Source organism: Pelophylax lessonae (genome assembly GCF_965119305.1).
Source record: "Pelophylax lessonae genome assembly, chromosome: 2".
In the NCBI taxonomy this organism is placed as follows: domain Eukaryota; kingdom Metazoa; phylum Chordata; class Amphibia; order Anura; family Ranidae; genus Pelophylax; species Pelophylax lessonae.
This window is the reverse complement of record NC_138769.1, coordinates 93,585,154-93,600,262: the sequence shown is the minus strand read 5'-3', so window position 1 is coordinate 93,600,262 and position 15,109 is coordinate 93,585,154.

Below are 15,109 nucleotides of genomic sequence, written 5' to 3'. Positions count from 1 at the left end.
TAAACTGACCCAAACAGATGTCTAGATGTCTGATTCGTTCTGCACCTGTCTTTGCAAATCCACCATCCAAAAGCCAATAACCATGTATATTTTTACACAAATTAGACACATTCTTGCTGTCATTTTTCTAGCAAACATTAAAAAATAAAAGCTAACAACTGATTTGATCCTATAAGCAACAAACACACTTCCCACTTTCTTTAATAGCTCCAGCTCCATTTAGATAAATTGGAATTTCTAGAATGCTGTATTGAGAATATATATTTATATTCCAACTCAGAGGTACTTTCTAGAAGCTATGCAATTGATATGTTACAGTTATTTATCGTTCCCTCTAAACCACAACTTCTGCTTGCGAATTCTAATATTATTTTATGGTATAAAATAAAGGCTCTAAATGAATTGTCGGGGTTATTGGGGGTTGATTAAAATAATAATAGGTAAAAAGAAAAGGGATTTTAAAAGCCATGTATTCATATAATGCATAAGAGATTCTGAATGGCTTCCATGTTGTTTCTAAGGTCAAACAAAGTTCATATATATTTGTTAAACAAAATGTCTCGTACAAGCTTACAAGAGAGCATAGAATTTCAACAATAGGGTCCTATACTTTCAGCAGACATTTCTATTTTCTTTTGTCATAAATAGGATTTCTTTTGACATCTCGATCAGATAAAACTTAGTCAGTCTGACGCTATGTTAAGGGGGGATATCTCAGTCTGTCTATAAGTATATAACAATGGACAATACCCCAGTATATTCTAGCAGACATTTAAAGATGAACCATATAAGTTTTTATAGATACATTATCATATGTGAGAAGATATTAGCCATAATTATGTCATTATATTATGTAAGGCATATACATATATATTTAGGAATGTTATATCACATTTTGGGTTTATATTCTCAGTAATAATCTTACTTAGAATTATTTTTCTAATAAGTGTAAGGACATATGTATCTCGTCACTAGTTGCCTCATTTCAGAGAAGTCTAGTCTAAGTGCTCAAGGTGTCGTAAATATTCCCAAACCTAGACTATATCTGACAGCCCTTTGGCATGGTCAAATAAGTAATTGCTTTTCACTAGCCGACAGGTCAGAGGTCATGAGATAAGAAGGATGCGTAATTGTTTCAAATTATGTTAAATACAAAATCTAATGAACAGTACGATACTGCCCTCTGGAGGCGAAATACCAGGTGCAGTCTTGAGATAATTTTAGATATTCCAATATAAAAATATTATATTGTGTTAAATAATATAATTATTGGAATGGCATTACTTGCCCAGGTGAATTATGGAGATACAGGTGGACATTTATGTATGTACTGGGAGTCTGGAGAAAGTTTTATGTTGTGTTATATGATTAATCTCACATATAGAGAAATCATCCTTATTTTATTATACCAAGTTTTGGGTTAATTATCAAAAGAGGTGTGTCTCTGACCTCATCAGTTTAGGTATAGAATATCCCGACCAATAGGGATAATGTTTCATCCCTCTGGGTTTTACTTATGGTAATTTTTATAGCTCTTTGTTCTTACCATATAAAAGACCAACCCAGATGAGAGATAGGACACATCACTTTACACTACTGACAACACACCTCACACTTACACCACACACGCTATTACATTTTTCAATAGACTCATGCAGACATACTCCCTGATCCACATCATTCATCTGAAACTTGAAGGGAAGCCACCATCTTAAGAAAGGCATCCATCTTAGGACTCTGGTAACGATTTGAAGCTAGCAGCCATAAGTGTGGTAAATATGCCTTGCTATGTTATTTGATTTTATTCAACAATTGTTTATTCCTTCCTTATATGTTTTATATTGCATATTTAAGGGTAATGAGATTACAATCCCAGCCGTATAAGCCATAGTAGATTTTTCTCTAAAAAGCTGATTTTTGTTTTTATACATTTTTATTAATATCAGATTTCATGCATTATTTGCAATTTTAAGTCTTCCGTTTTGCATGGCTTATTCTCATTTCATCTGCAGTGGAATGACTTTGGCTATGTGATTACGCAGACCATTGTAGTCTGTTTATATAGAACATTAATTTATGGCTTATACTATACCTGGGAAGAAATGTTAATCTTGCTTTCATTTTGTTTTAGTTTCACTTTGTTTCAGTTTCACTTTCATTATTGAGCTAAACATCACATTGCATTGATTGTTTGAAGTTAGTATTTTTTTTGTAGAGTTATCTTTTTATGTCACTTCCTGTTTGATTATATATTGTGTTTACATGTCTGGCGAATAAATATTTTTATATATATTCCACACTGTAGACTGTACTCACTAAGATTGGTATATGCTTTTAAAAAGAAATTAATCAATTAAAAAGAATTCTCGACATTGATTTATGGCAATAGGTGAAGACTCTCCTTTTTCACAGATCTTTGCTTATTAACCATAAATAAATACACTGCTATATTCAGAGCAGTATAAATATTCTGACATAGTACGAGCGCAAGATATTTATTATTAAATATTCTTACATATAATGGAGGCACTGCTGAGATAATTATTGATTTCTTACATATGCCAATCATAAATATTGATCAGGTGACATAATCAATAACTTAAAAAAAAAAATTTTTTTTGGAATTTTTTTTTTATTAATTGTGAATGTGATAGAAATGCCTTAATTAAAAATGTCTACAGCAGGTAATGTTCACGCTGCCAACTCTGGCAAGGTGTGAGTCCCTAGTGGTAATGCCACAACCCCAGTAGATTTGGCACAGATCATAAATGTGTGGAAACACCTCTCGGAGTCTGAAATGGTGGAATATGTAAATGCTGGTTAGAGTCATATATCAAAATCCTCAGAACGTCGGGCCAATAAAGGGCATCTGACATGGGTAGAGGACAACCTGTATGTATGAACTCACCAATAGCTTATCTAACACCAAAAGACGTCAGGAAGTGTGATCACATATCTTTTGGTCATGGCCAATCTTACTGTATCTTTATGAGGAACTGCACCAGAAGGCTCAGCAAGAAGGAGTTTAGTAAAGTTTCAATCTCAACTCCAAATAAATGAGAGTATGAGATTAGGAACCTCCTTGAGCAGGTGAAAGTAACCTCTATTGGGACACATAAGTTAAGAGAATGTAGCGTGAAACTGCAAAATAAGGTAGAACTGTGGTTTCATCAAGTAAACTGTAATGAAAGCAATCATGTGAAAGTGAAATGTAAATGAATAATGCAATAATTAGGAAGTTTTGAGCAAGGAAAAATGTTTCTAGCAAAAAGTTGCCGAGTAACCAGCAGTGGAAAAAATAAATAAATAAATAAATAAAAATGTAACTGTTCATATCATGACAGGAACTCATCAGTAAATACATAGCAGAGTTCCATAAGGTCATGGTGTAAATGCATAAGGGAAATGCTTAATTAGTCCTGCATTTTAAATATGAAATAATTATTCATAGACCCAGATATGATTCCCAGTCTGTTGGTTATGACCCAGACAAGGGGGGGAATCAGGCAAAGAGTCCATGTCCTACCCCAGCCACATTCCTAATATAGGAGGGCAGAAATTGGGCAGCCATGCATAAATTGGTATGAGTCATATCAGGTCACTGCAAAAAGACTAGCACCCCTAAAAAGACACCATACACCTCCAGAATTTAAAAAGTTTTTAAAAGAGTACTGTCCTGATTTTTGTTAATAAAGGGTCCTTAGACATTGATTACCCTGAGGCCTATGAAAACAACTGTCTGTGTTGTGCCTGCAGGATGTAATTTAAAAATCAGCCAATATAAAACCTTACTGCTGCTAGAGCTGTTATATACAATTTAAAATGTACACAGCACCAAAGCCCCATTGTAATTTTTGCTGTACTCAAAAGTGCCTAACACCCTTCAATGAAGGAGCTGAGTACAACCACCTGGAATTTAAATCCCTGTACATTGAGGCATTGCCCATGTACATAATAATAGATTTAAACTAAGGTAGTAACAGGTGATATGCCACCTAGGCTCCAAGGGGACACCGGATACCTTAAGGAGGACACCGGACATCCCATTAACAAGGGGGGGGACGCCCACAAATAAATAGGGATTTGCCCCATCCTAGGGTTCCCCAAAATCCTCGGGAAAATTTAGGGACATTAAGGCCCAGACCTCACGCCAGAACCGAATAAATGGTTCTGATAGGGATCTGTCCCATCTGTTTGAACCCGAGAGACATAAGCACCGCAGGAGGCGGAGCCAATAATTCAATTCTGTAAAAGTTTTCAGCAGAATAGAAGCCAAGTTGGATCAGCTGATCACTTGGTTCACTTTGGGCGCTGCAGCCCAGAATTAAAACAATTCCTCTTTAGGAACAAATCCTGTGGCCAGCCATAGGCCATAAAATCCTTTAATGCCCAAATGGCAGGAATCAGAAGGGATACACTGAATAGAGGCATAGGATGCAGAGGTTCTAACACCCTTTTATCCCAGGTCACAGCATTGAGGATCCTGAAATCCCTGTCAGGGGGGAATCTTGGTTGTTAGATACTAACTACCCTCCTATTTTTCAGTGGTCACTTCATCCCTCTGACTCAAACAGGTCGCTAAAGCGGACACATTTTGAAAAATCGCCAATGACGGTGATACCAAGGAGGATCAAACCCTTATGACGTAATGCAGTCAAGAGGTTAAAGGTTGTATACAGTAACCAAGAAGGAATCCTCAATGCCAGGTAGTTTTATTGCCTCCAATAAATTGCATTGATGCCCCATAGGGGGAGATATTATATATTTTTTTTTTCTCCTAAGTAGTAGGTAAATTGTAAACAAAATATTGTATCATTGTATAATTGTCCAATGTGTAGTATCCATGGCAATAAATACATCCCCATGTTAATAAGCCCCAGAAGTCAGTCGCCTCTAGGAAAGGTCGCATATATAGTCTCACCTTCCCTGGTGTCATAAAAGGACTGATCACACAGTGAGTTAAAGGAGAACTCTGAGGAAGCTTAGGGTACCAACATCGCATTGAAATGTCAATTGATAAGAATGTATATTCATACTGTATGTTTCATCCAATAGGAAGAGATTAACCTTCCATGCCAGGTCGTTGATTGGTACAGACGATGATGTTTGCCAAAGACACAGCGATTGGATGGGTCATCTCTCCTTAGAGTCCAGTTCTGGATGGAACCCCTCATTGAATCGGATCCCTCTTCAGGAATCAAGCTGCGAGACGCCCCAGATTCTTGTTGACGGAGAGGAAGATTTGTTTCTACAGATCTTTGTGCATTTGATCCGAGGAAATCCATTGAGAGAAATCGCACTACCTCCTGTTTTCAGTTGAAGGAGATGTGAGAATGGTGCATTGCACATATGAGCAAACCTCAGTCTGGGTGTATGACACTCTAGACCATGCTGAAACCATTCATTATCCAACCAACATCCAAGGTTGAACGTCCAAACAGATTTCTCTGATTCCTGATTGCCAACATTGTTTTACTGCGCTTTGAATGGTAGTTGCTAATGCCATTGCAGCAGTTAATTTCTGTCTCCATCAAGACTTTACAAGCTGATGATGCAGATTTCAAGGAACATTTGAGTTTCTTTACCAGGAGATCAGAATTCAAAGAGACTAACAAGGAACAGTTTGTGACATAGCTAACACCAGTAAAATCGCTACGAACTGACATTTTGAACTGCTTTTTTTTTCTCAATTTTTCATTTTTACCGCTTTACTTAAAAGTTATGGACAATTCCCAATATGAATTATTCTCTTAAAAAAAAAGAGGACAAGACATTTTTTTTCCTTTTACTACTCCTTAAAAGGCTTTCTTTCCAGATAGGCCTAAGTTGCTCACTTGTCTACTGGGAAGAAAGGGGGGGATATGTCGGGGTTATTGGGGGTTGATTAAAATAATAATAGGTAAAAAGAAAAGGGATTTTAAAAGCCATGTATTCATATAATGCATAAGAGATTCTGAATGGCTTCCATGTTGTTTCTAAGGTCAAACAAAGTTCATATATATTTGTTAAACAAAATGTCTCGTACAAGCTTACAAGAGAGCATAGAATTTCAACAATAGGGTCCTATACTTTCAGCAGACATTTCTATTTTCTTTTGTCATAAATAGGATTTCTTTTGACATCTCGATCAGATAAAACTTAGTCAGTCTGACGCTATGTTAAGGGGGGATATCTCAGTCTGTCTATAAGTATATAACAATGGACAATACCCCAGTATATTCTAGCAGACATTTAAAGATGAACCATATAAGTTTTTATAGATACATTATCATATGTGAGAAGATATTAGCCATAATTATGTCATTATATTATGTAAGGCATATACATATATATTTAGGAATGTTATATCACATTTTGGGTTTATATTCTCAGTAATAATCTTACTTAGAATTATTTTTCTAATAAGTGTAAGGACATATGTATCTCGTCACTAGTTGCCTCATTTCAGAGAAGTCTAGTCTAAGTGCTCAAGGTGTCGTAAATATTCCCAAACCTAGACTATATCTGACAGCCCTTTGGCATGGTCAAATAAGTAATTGCTTTTCACTAGCCGACAGGTCAGAGGTCATGAGATAAGAAGGATGCGTAATTGTTTCAAATTATGTTAAATACAAAATCTAATGAACAGTACGATACTGCCCTCTGGAGGCGAAATACCAGGTGCAGTCTTGAGATAATTTTAGATATTCCAATATAAAAATATTATATTGTGTTAAATAATATAATTATTGGAATGGCATTACTTGCCCAGGTGAATTATGGAGATACAGGTGGACATTTATGTATGTACTGGGAGTCTGGAGAAAGTTTTATGTTGTGTTATATGATTAATCTCACATATAGAGAAATCATCCTTATTTTATTATACCAAGTTTTGGGTTAATTATCAAAAGAGGTGTGTCTCTGACCTCATCAGTTTAGGTATAGAATATCCCGACCAATAGGGATAATGTTTCATCCCTCTGGGTTTTACTTATGGTAATTTTTATAGCTCTTTGTTCTTACCATATAAAAGACCAACCCAGATGAGAGATAGGACACATCACTTTACACTACTGACAACACACCTCACACTTACACCACACACGCTATTACATTTTTCAATAGACTCATGCAGACATACTCCCTGATCCACATCATTCATCTGAAACTTGAAGGGAAGCCACCATCTTAAGAAAGGCATCCATCTTAGGACTCTGGTAACGATTTGAAGCTAGCAGCCATAAGTGTGGTAAATATGCCTTGCTATGTTATTTGATTTTATTCAACAATTGTTTATTCCTTCCTTATATGTTTTATATTGCATATTTAAGGGTAATGAGATTACAATCCCAGCCGTATAAGCCATAGTAGATTTTTCTCTAAAAAGCTGATTTTTGTTTTTATACATTTTTATTAATATCAGATTTCATGCATTATTTGCAATTTTAAGTCTTCCGTTTTGCATGGCTTATTCTCATTTCATCTGCAGTGGAATGACTTTGGCTATGTGATTACGCGGACCATTGTAGTCTGTTTATATAGAACATTAATTTATGGCTTATACTATACCTGGGAAGAAATGTTAATCTTGCTTTCATTTTGTTTTAGTTTCACTTTGTTTCAGTTTCACTTTCATTATTGAGCTAAACATCACATTGCATTGATTGTTTGAAGTTAGTATTTTTTTTGTAGAGTTATCTTTTTATGTCACTTCCTGTTTGATTATATATTGTGTTTACATGTCTGGCGAATAAATATTTTTATATATATTCCACACTGTAGACTGTACTCACTAAGATTGGTATATGCTTTTAAAAAGAAATTAATCAATTAAAAAGAATTCTCGACATTGATTTATGGCAATAGGTGAAGACTCTCCTTTTTCACAGATCTTTGCTTATTAACCATAAATAAATACACTGCTATATTCAGAGCAGTATAAATATTCTGACATAGTACGAGCGCAAGATATTTATTATTAAATATTCTTACAGAATACAAGCTGTGTCCTTAAAACATTTTATTAAAGTCAGGGAGATGATAAATGAGGTCAAATATTCCATCTAACGGTCTCTCTGACTGATAATCAGCTGTCTCTGAAATTGGTGGCTGTTTGAACAGAGAAGAAAAGAAATCACAAAAATAACTGGATCATTACCTGTATTTACCTATTTCCAAAATCTGGACAAACCACAGGGAGGAAATATATATACAGATAGAAAGATAGAAAAACTAACAATACAGTATTTTTGGAAAGTTTAGTCAAGAGGATCCCCTTAAAAAAAGCCATTGGTGGCGAAACGCGTAGGAGCAGAGCCTGACTCTGCTAGTTAGATTATATTGTGTCCGTGCCTGTGCTTGTGCTGAGGGAGCAGTAAGGAGCTACACGGCTGGCAGCCAGCGGATCTCTCTGTCTCTGTTCATTGCTGCTCCACTTACACAGTGCCTTATTCTCATTTCTGCTTTACGCCCACAAATATCTGACAGTTTGTGAGTTTATTTTAATTGTGATTAATTAAGATGTTTGGATGGTATCACACTATGTGAGTATTTTTTTCTTTGGTATCTACACATTCATCCTGGGATTAGTGAAACCATTAAGGGTATGGATTGGGGTTGAGTGAACCCGGACTGTATTGTTCTGGTTCGTACCGGACTTTTGGGTATTCGGTACCCAGACCAGAACCAGAACATTTCACTGTATGTTTGGGTACTGTCCGTTGTTCGGTAACGTTATTTGATGTTTTGTCGCGGTTTTAATGGCGCGGTTTCAACAGGTGCAAGTAAGCCAATCAGCAAGCGTTTAACTATTGTACCCTAGAAGCCATCACAGCCATGCCTACTAATGGCATGGCTGTGATTGGCCAGTGCAGCATGTGACCCAGAGTCTATATAAGCTGGAGTCACATAGCGCCGCGCGTCACTCTGCTCAAACTATACTAGGGAGAGGTTCCTGCTGATTCTGCTGAGGGAGAGAAAGAGAGATTACTGTAGGGTCAGGCTGGAGATTGCTTCGAGGGAAAGCATAGGAACAATCTTCTTTAATCAGACAGCAATCTACATTGATCGTATTGTGTGGGGGTGCAGTGCACGATCTTTATGCCCAGAGGGAGAGATAGGAGATTACTGTAGGGTCAGGCTGGAGATTGCTTTGAGGGAAAGCATAGATAGGAACAATCTTCTTTAATCAGACAGCGATCTACATTGATTGTATTGTGTGGGGGTGCAGTGCACGATCTTTATGCCCTGACCTGAGCCCAGTGAGGAGGAGAAAGGAGAAAAAAAAAACTTTTATCAGTCTGTTAGGTATTTAATGCAAGCTCAGTGCATATGTGTCTGCTTAATCTGCATTTAAAAAAGAAAAAAAATGTTTCCTTCATATTTAACTTTGACATACAGTCTTTAGACAGACACTGCTTTTCTAACCTGCTCTTCAAAAAGCACCAATGTAAGGGGAAAATAATTATTTTTCAGTATTTAAGGGAAAAAAAATATTTTTCAGTTTTTCATTCAAATGGGGTTTTTTTTTATTCAATAGCGGAATAGAACAACAACAGTATCCAACCTGTTAGGCGTGCGGCGTGTAGCGGCCATTTACTGCAACCTCAGTGCATATGTGTCTGCTTAATTTGTATTTAAAAAAGAAAAAAAACTTTTTTCCTTCATATTTTACTGTGACTTACAGCGTTTAGACAGACGCATTTCAAATCTGCTTTTCAACAAGCACCAATTAAGGGGACAATTATTTATCAGATTTTCATTGCATACTGTTGTATTCCGCTTTGCATTAAAAACACATTTAGGAGCAAAAAAAGTTAATTGCGGCCCTGTCTGCATATGTTACATTGACATACACCCTATATAAAAAAAGGTGCATATGAAATACGCACAAGCGGCGCTATACCTCAAACTATCACTCAGGATGAGTAACACAAACCTATCATATATAGGTCTCTGGTAAAGGAAAATGGATAAATGTACAATAAAATATATAAAAAATTGTATATAAAATTACAATAAAATATATAAAGGTCAGAGTCCGTGAAACAGAAAGTCCATCACCAACAATATTTCATGTGGGTATGCTATGCAATATTCCAGATGTAGCGCTGCTCGGTGTACACCTCCACCTCACCACTTGTGAGACACCCAAGTATATACGCTTACCAGATAGCTTAATTGTTAAAGCCTGTAGATCTATTCCGCTCTGGACTCTCCCAATGATCCGATCCCTATAGGGACTATTCGTGGCTGTGATGTCCTCAAAGATGCGGTGCATATGGAAGGAGTAAAGATACACATAGGGCAATACCGTATGGATAAAACCATGCACCTTTATTGATTACTCCCCCCCCCTCACCCATTACACTCACATCAAGTCAAAGAAAAAACCAGCACATATGAAATTATATGGCGCTACGGTCTCTACCGGCCGCTTACCGGACTCCCGCTCGCTCGTCAGCGTCCCGGAAGTTGCCGATCCTCGTGGCTGTGCAGCGTCCCGTTGCCAAGGTGACCATGCAAGTCACTGCTCTAACGCGTTTCGTCAGAGGACTTCAACGGAGAGCGTGAATACACCCATTGCATACTGTTGTATTGCGCTTTGCAATAAAAAAACCCATTTAGAGGCAAAAAAAAGTTGATTGCGGCCCTGTCTGCATATGTTACAGTGACATACACCCATTGCATACTGTTGTATTGCGCTTTGCAATAAAAAAACCCATTTAGGGGCAAAAAAAGTTGATTGCGGCCCTGTCTGCATATGTTACAGTGACATACACCCATTGCATACTGTTGTATTGCGCTTTGCAATAAAAAAACCCATTTAGGGTCAAAACAAAGTTGATTGCGGTAAAGGTTGTTAAATCACTCATGCCACTGGAATATTCAATTAGTAAATATAAATATGGTTGTAAGATATATAGGGAAGCTGCTAATTCAAACAATGGGTATTGTTAGGAATGTGTGTGGGTAGTAAACTGCGCTAACCCTATAGTGGAGGACTAGAAATCCTACCACTTATGATAATTAGGTGGCAGAAAATATTTTACCATGCGGAGTGTATATAACAGAATGTAAGGGTATTTCTACCTTGCGCTATATAAAAAATAAATTATGTCACAATAAAAATATTACCATCAATATAATACTCAATTAATAAAGTGCAATATGAAATCAGCAGTAAAGTGAAACAAAATAATTACAAAGTGCCTTCATAAAGTGTATTGTGCAATGGTGCTAGTATTAATTACTTAATAAATAAATCAATGATCATGAGATTGGTGAGGAATCAGCCCAGAACTAAACGAGAGAATCTTTTCAATAATCTCAAGGCAGCTGGGACCATAGTCACCAATAAAACAATTAGTGACACACTACGCCGTGAAGGACTGAAATCCTGCAGCACCCGCAAGACCCCTTGCTCAATAAAGCACATGTACAGGCCCATCTGAAGCTTGCTAATGGACATCTACATGATTCAGAGGAGAACTGGGTGAAAGTGCTGTGGTCAGATGAGACAAAATATGAACTCTTTGGCATCATTCAACTCGCCTTGTTTGGAAGAGGAGAAATGCTGCCTATGACCCCAAGAACACCAACCCCACCTTTAAACATGGAAGTGGAAACATTATGCTTTTGGGGATGTTTTTCTGCTAAGGGGACTAGACCACTTCACTGCATCAAAGGGACAATGGACGGGCCATGTACTGTCAAATCTTAGGTGAGAACGTCCTTCCCTCAGCCAGGGCATTGAAAATGGGTTGTGGATGGGTATTCCAGCATGACAATGACCCAAAACACACAGCCAAGGCAACAAAGGAGTGGCACAAGAAGAAACTAATTAAGGTACTGGAGTGGCCTAGCCAGTCTCCAGACCTTAATCCTATAGAAAATATGTGGAGGGAGCTGAAGGTTCTAGTTACCAAATGTCTGCCTCAAAACCTTAATGACTTGAAAAGGGTCTGCAAAGAGGAGTGGGACAAAATCCCTCCAGAGATGTGTGCAAACCTGGTGGCCAACTACAAGAAAAGTCTGAACTCTGTGATTGCCAACAAGGGTTTTAGCACCAAGTACCAAGTCATGTTTTGCTAAGGGGTTAGATGCCTACAGTATTTCATTTATTAAAAAGAAAAGCAATTTATAACTTTTTTTAAAATGCATTTTTCTGGATATTTTTGTTGTTATTCTGTCTCTCACTGTTAAAATAAACCTACCATTAAAATTATAGACTGATCATTTCTTTGTCAGTGAGCAAAAGTACAAAATCAGCAGGGGGTCACATACTGTTTTCCCTTACTGTATGTACGACTAGGATTCATCCTGCGCCTGCGCACTGTGCGATCCATGTGCGCAAATTCTTGGCTCAGCGCAGCATACCCCTTCTCGATCATCCAGCATACTGCCCTGATCTGGCGCCTGCGGTGTTATTATTTTTTTCCCCATCTGAAGAGCGTCATGAAAGGCGCATATTTTGCAGACGGGGAAATCCAAGAATATGTGACATGGTTCTGTGATCGGTTCTTAAAGAGGCCATTGCTGACAGTTTACAGAAGCTTTATGAACGTTGCCAAAAAGTGTGTTGTGAAGGATGGTGATTATTCTGAAAGCCAATAAAAGTAATTTTTTTTTTTCTGATATCATTCGCCAAACTTTTTAGACACACCTCGTATGTTTATTCAATGTAACACACTCAATAAAAAAATAATAATATATCATAATTTATTTTAGGTGGTCACACTCCTTTATGACCTCCACCTTAAATAAATATGGCTATATACAGTGTGCTCCCAAGATCTGAGCACAGAGATTTTATCTTTAAAGGCAGTAAAGTCTCATAGCACCTCCATTCAGCACGCTGAAGAAAAGGAATCCTGTGAGGCTTTAACTCACGTCACACTTGGTATAGACACATAAAGCCAAATTATTGGCTCTCAAGGGAAAAACTGTCAAGCCTTTTATTTTTTTTTACTGGCACATAAAAGGAAATTCAAAAACAAAAATGTAAGCAGCTTACATAATAAAAGTGGACCACAGAGACTGGCACAAATGTACATAGCTCCTGAGAAACTGCATACTGCTTCTCACCTGATGTGATATAATAAGCTGTTTATTTCAGTTTTGGCCCTGCAGTAATAGTTCTTAGTGTTGTTATTCCGTGCTTCTTCTTACGCTACTTTTTAAAAAAAATTGATAATTTTTAACACAAAAATTGGTTGTGGTTTTTTGCTAATAGTGTTAATGTGTTCTGATGTTTTTGCATGCATGTTTAACCACTTAAGCCCCGGAAGATTTTACCCCCATTCCGACCAGGGGGTATTTTGCGATTCGGCACTGCGTGACTTTAACGGACAATTGCGCGGTCGTGCGACGCTGTACCTAAACAAATTTGGCGTCTTTTTTTTCCCACAAACAGAGCTTTCTTTTGGTGGTATTTGATCACCTGTGCGATTTTTTGATCATGCGCTATAAACAAAAAAAGAGCGTAAATTTTGCAAAAATAACAATATTTTTCACTTTTTTTTATATGAAATTCCCCCCCAAAAAAATGTAAAAATCAAAATTTTTTAACATTTTCGGCCAATTTGTTTTATGCTACATATGTTTGGTAAAAAAAATCGCAAAAAGCGTATTTTGATTGGTTTGCGCAAAGGTTATCGCGTTTACTAACAAAGGGAAAGATTTTTGTCATTTTTGGTGTTTTTTTTTTTAACGCATAATGGAGGCGATTTTTTTGCGGTACTGCGACATTGCGGCGGACAGATCGGACCCTTGACTGACATTTTTGACACTTTTGGGGGTACCAGTGACATTACTGCAGTAATCAGTGCTATACATATGCACTGTTACTGTAAAATGACACTGGCAGGGAATGGGTTAACTGTATTGGACAGGGAGGGGTTAAGTGTGTCCTAGGGGCGTGATTCTAACTGTAGTGGGACATGGCTAATAGTGTAAAAACAGAGATCAATGGTTCTACATAGTAGAACCGTCTGATCTTCATTTTTACACAGGGGAGAATGACAGGCGGCTTGTTTACATAAGCCGCTCCGCCTTTCTCCCGCTCTACCGATGATCGTAGTGTGACCGACGGACATTGGGTCCGCCAGGTCACACGCCTGCACTCCTCCGTGAACGAGCCGAGGCGGGCACGTGCCTCAGCGGGTGCGCGCTCGCCCGCTATTGGCTCAAAACCCGGTGACAGGCGAGCGACGTAGACCTACGTCACTCTGCCTGGCCGGGGCTGACTGCCGCAGTAAATATACTGTGCGCAGTCGGCAACCGGTTAAGTACCGAAAGGCGGTATCTGTACTTTCCTAGAGTAGAATTTTTTTCTCCTACTTCCACTTTTACTTCACTACATTTTTTAGATGATTTCAATACTTCTACTCCAATATTTTTTTTTTGTGCTACATAGTTACTCGTTACTATTATAAAAATTACCACTGCCAGAACAGTAGATGGCAGGTTTCATGAAGCTCAAAATATGTGTATAATCAGCGTATACGAAAAAAAATGCTACTGTATGTATAAATAAAAGCTGCATTTGAAATAATAAAAAACAATATGATGTTCAAACTTTTGACTTCTTTCTTTAATAACTACATAACACAGTACTTGTACTTTTACTTTCAGTACTTGAGTAGCAACATTTTTAAAAAAACTACTTGCAATACTTAAGTACAAAAAATTTTGAATACTTTAGTACTTCTACTCAAGTCACTTTTTGATCGAGCACTTCCACTTCTACTCAAGTAACTTTTTGATCGAGCACTTGTACTTTTACTCAAGTATGGGTTTTGAGTACTTTATACAACTCTGTGTTTAAGTGATATTATACTCAAGTTTTTGTTTCTATTTTAGATAGCGAGGGAAAGACTGACATTGTCTTCAGGTCTTCCTGCATTATATTTTTCTGCCTCTCATTTTTATACTGTCCCCTGACTGCTGGCTCAGATTTCCATTGTAAGGTTGATAAAACATTGATAAAAATACAAGGCTTCCTGTGAATAGATTTTGTTCCGGCAGCAGACTGGAAGTTCCCTTCCTCTTGGTGGGAAACAGTGAGTTGCTTACTGTATGTAGCTGATGCTGATGCTACATACACTGTATACAGCACCGGCAGTAG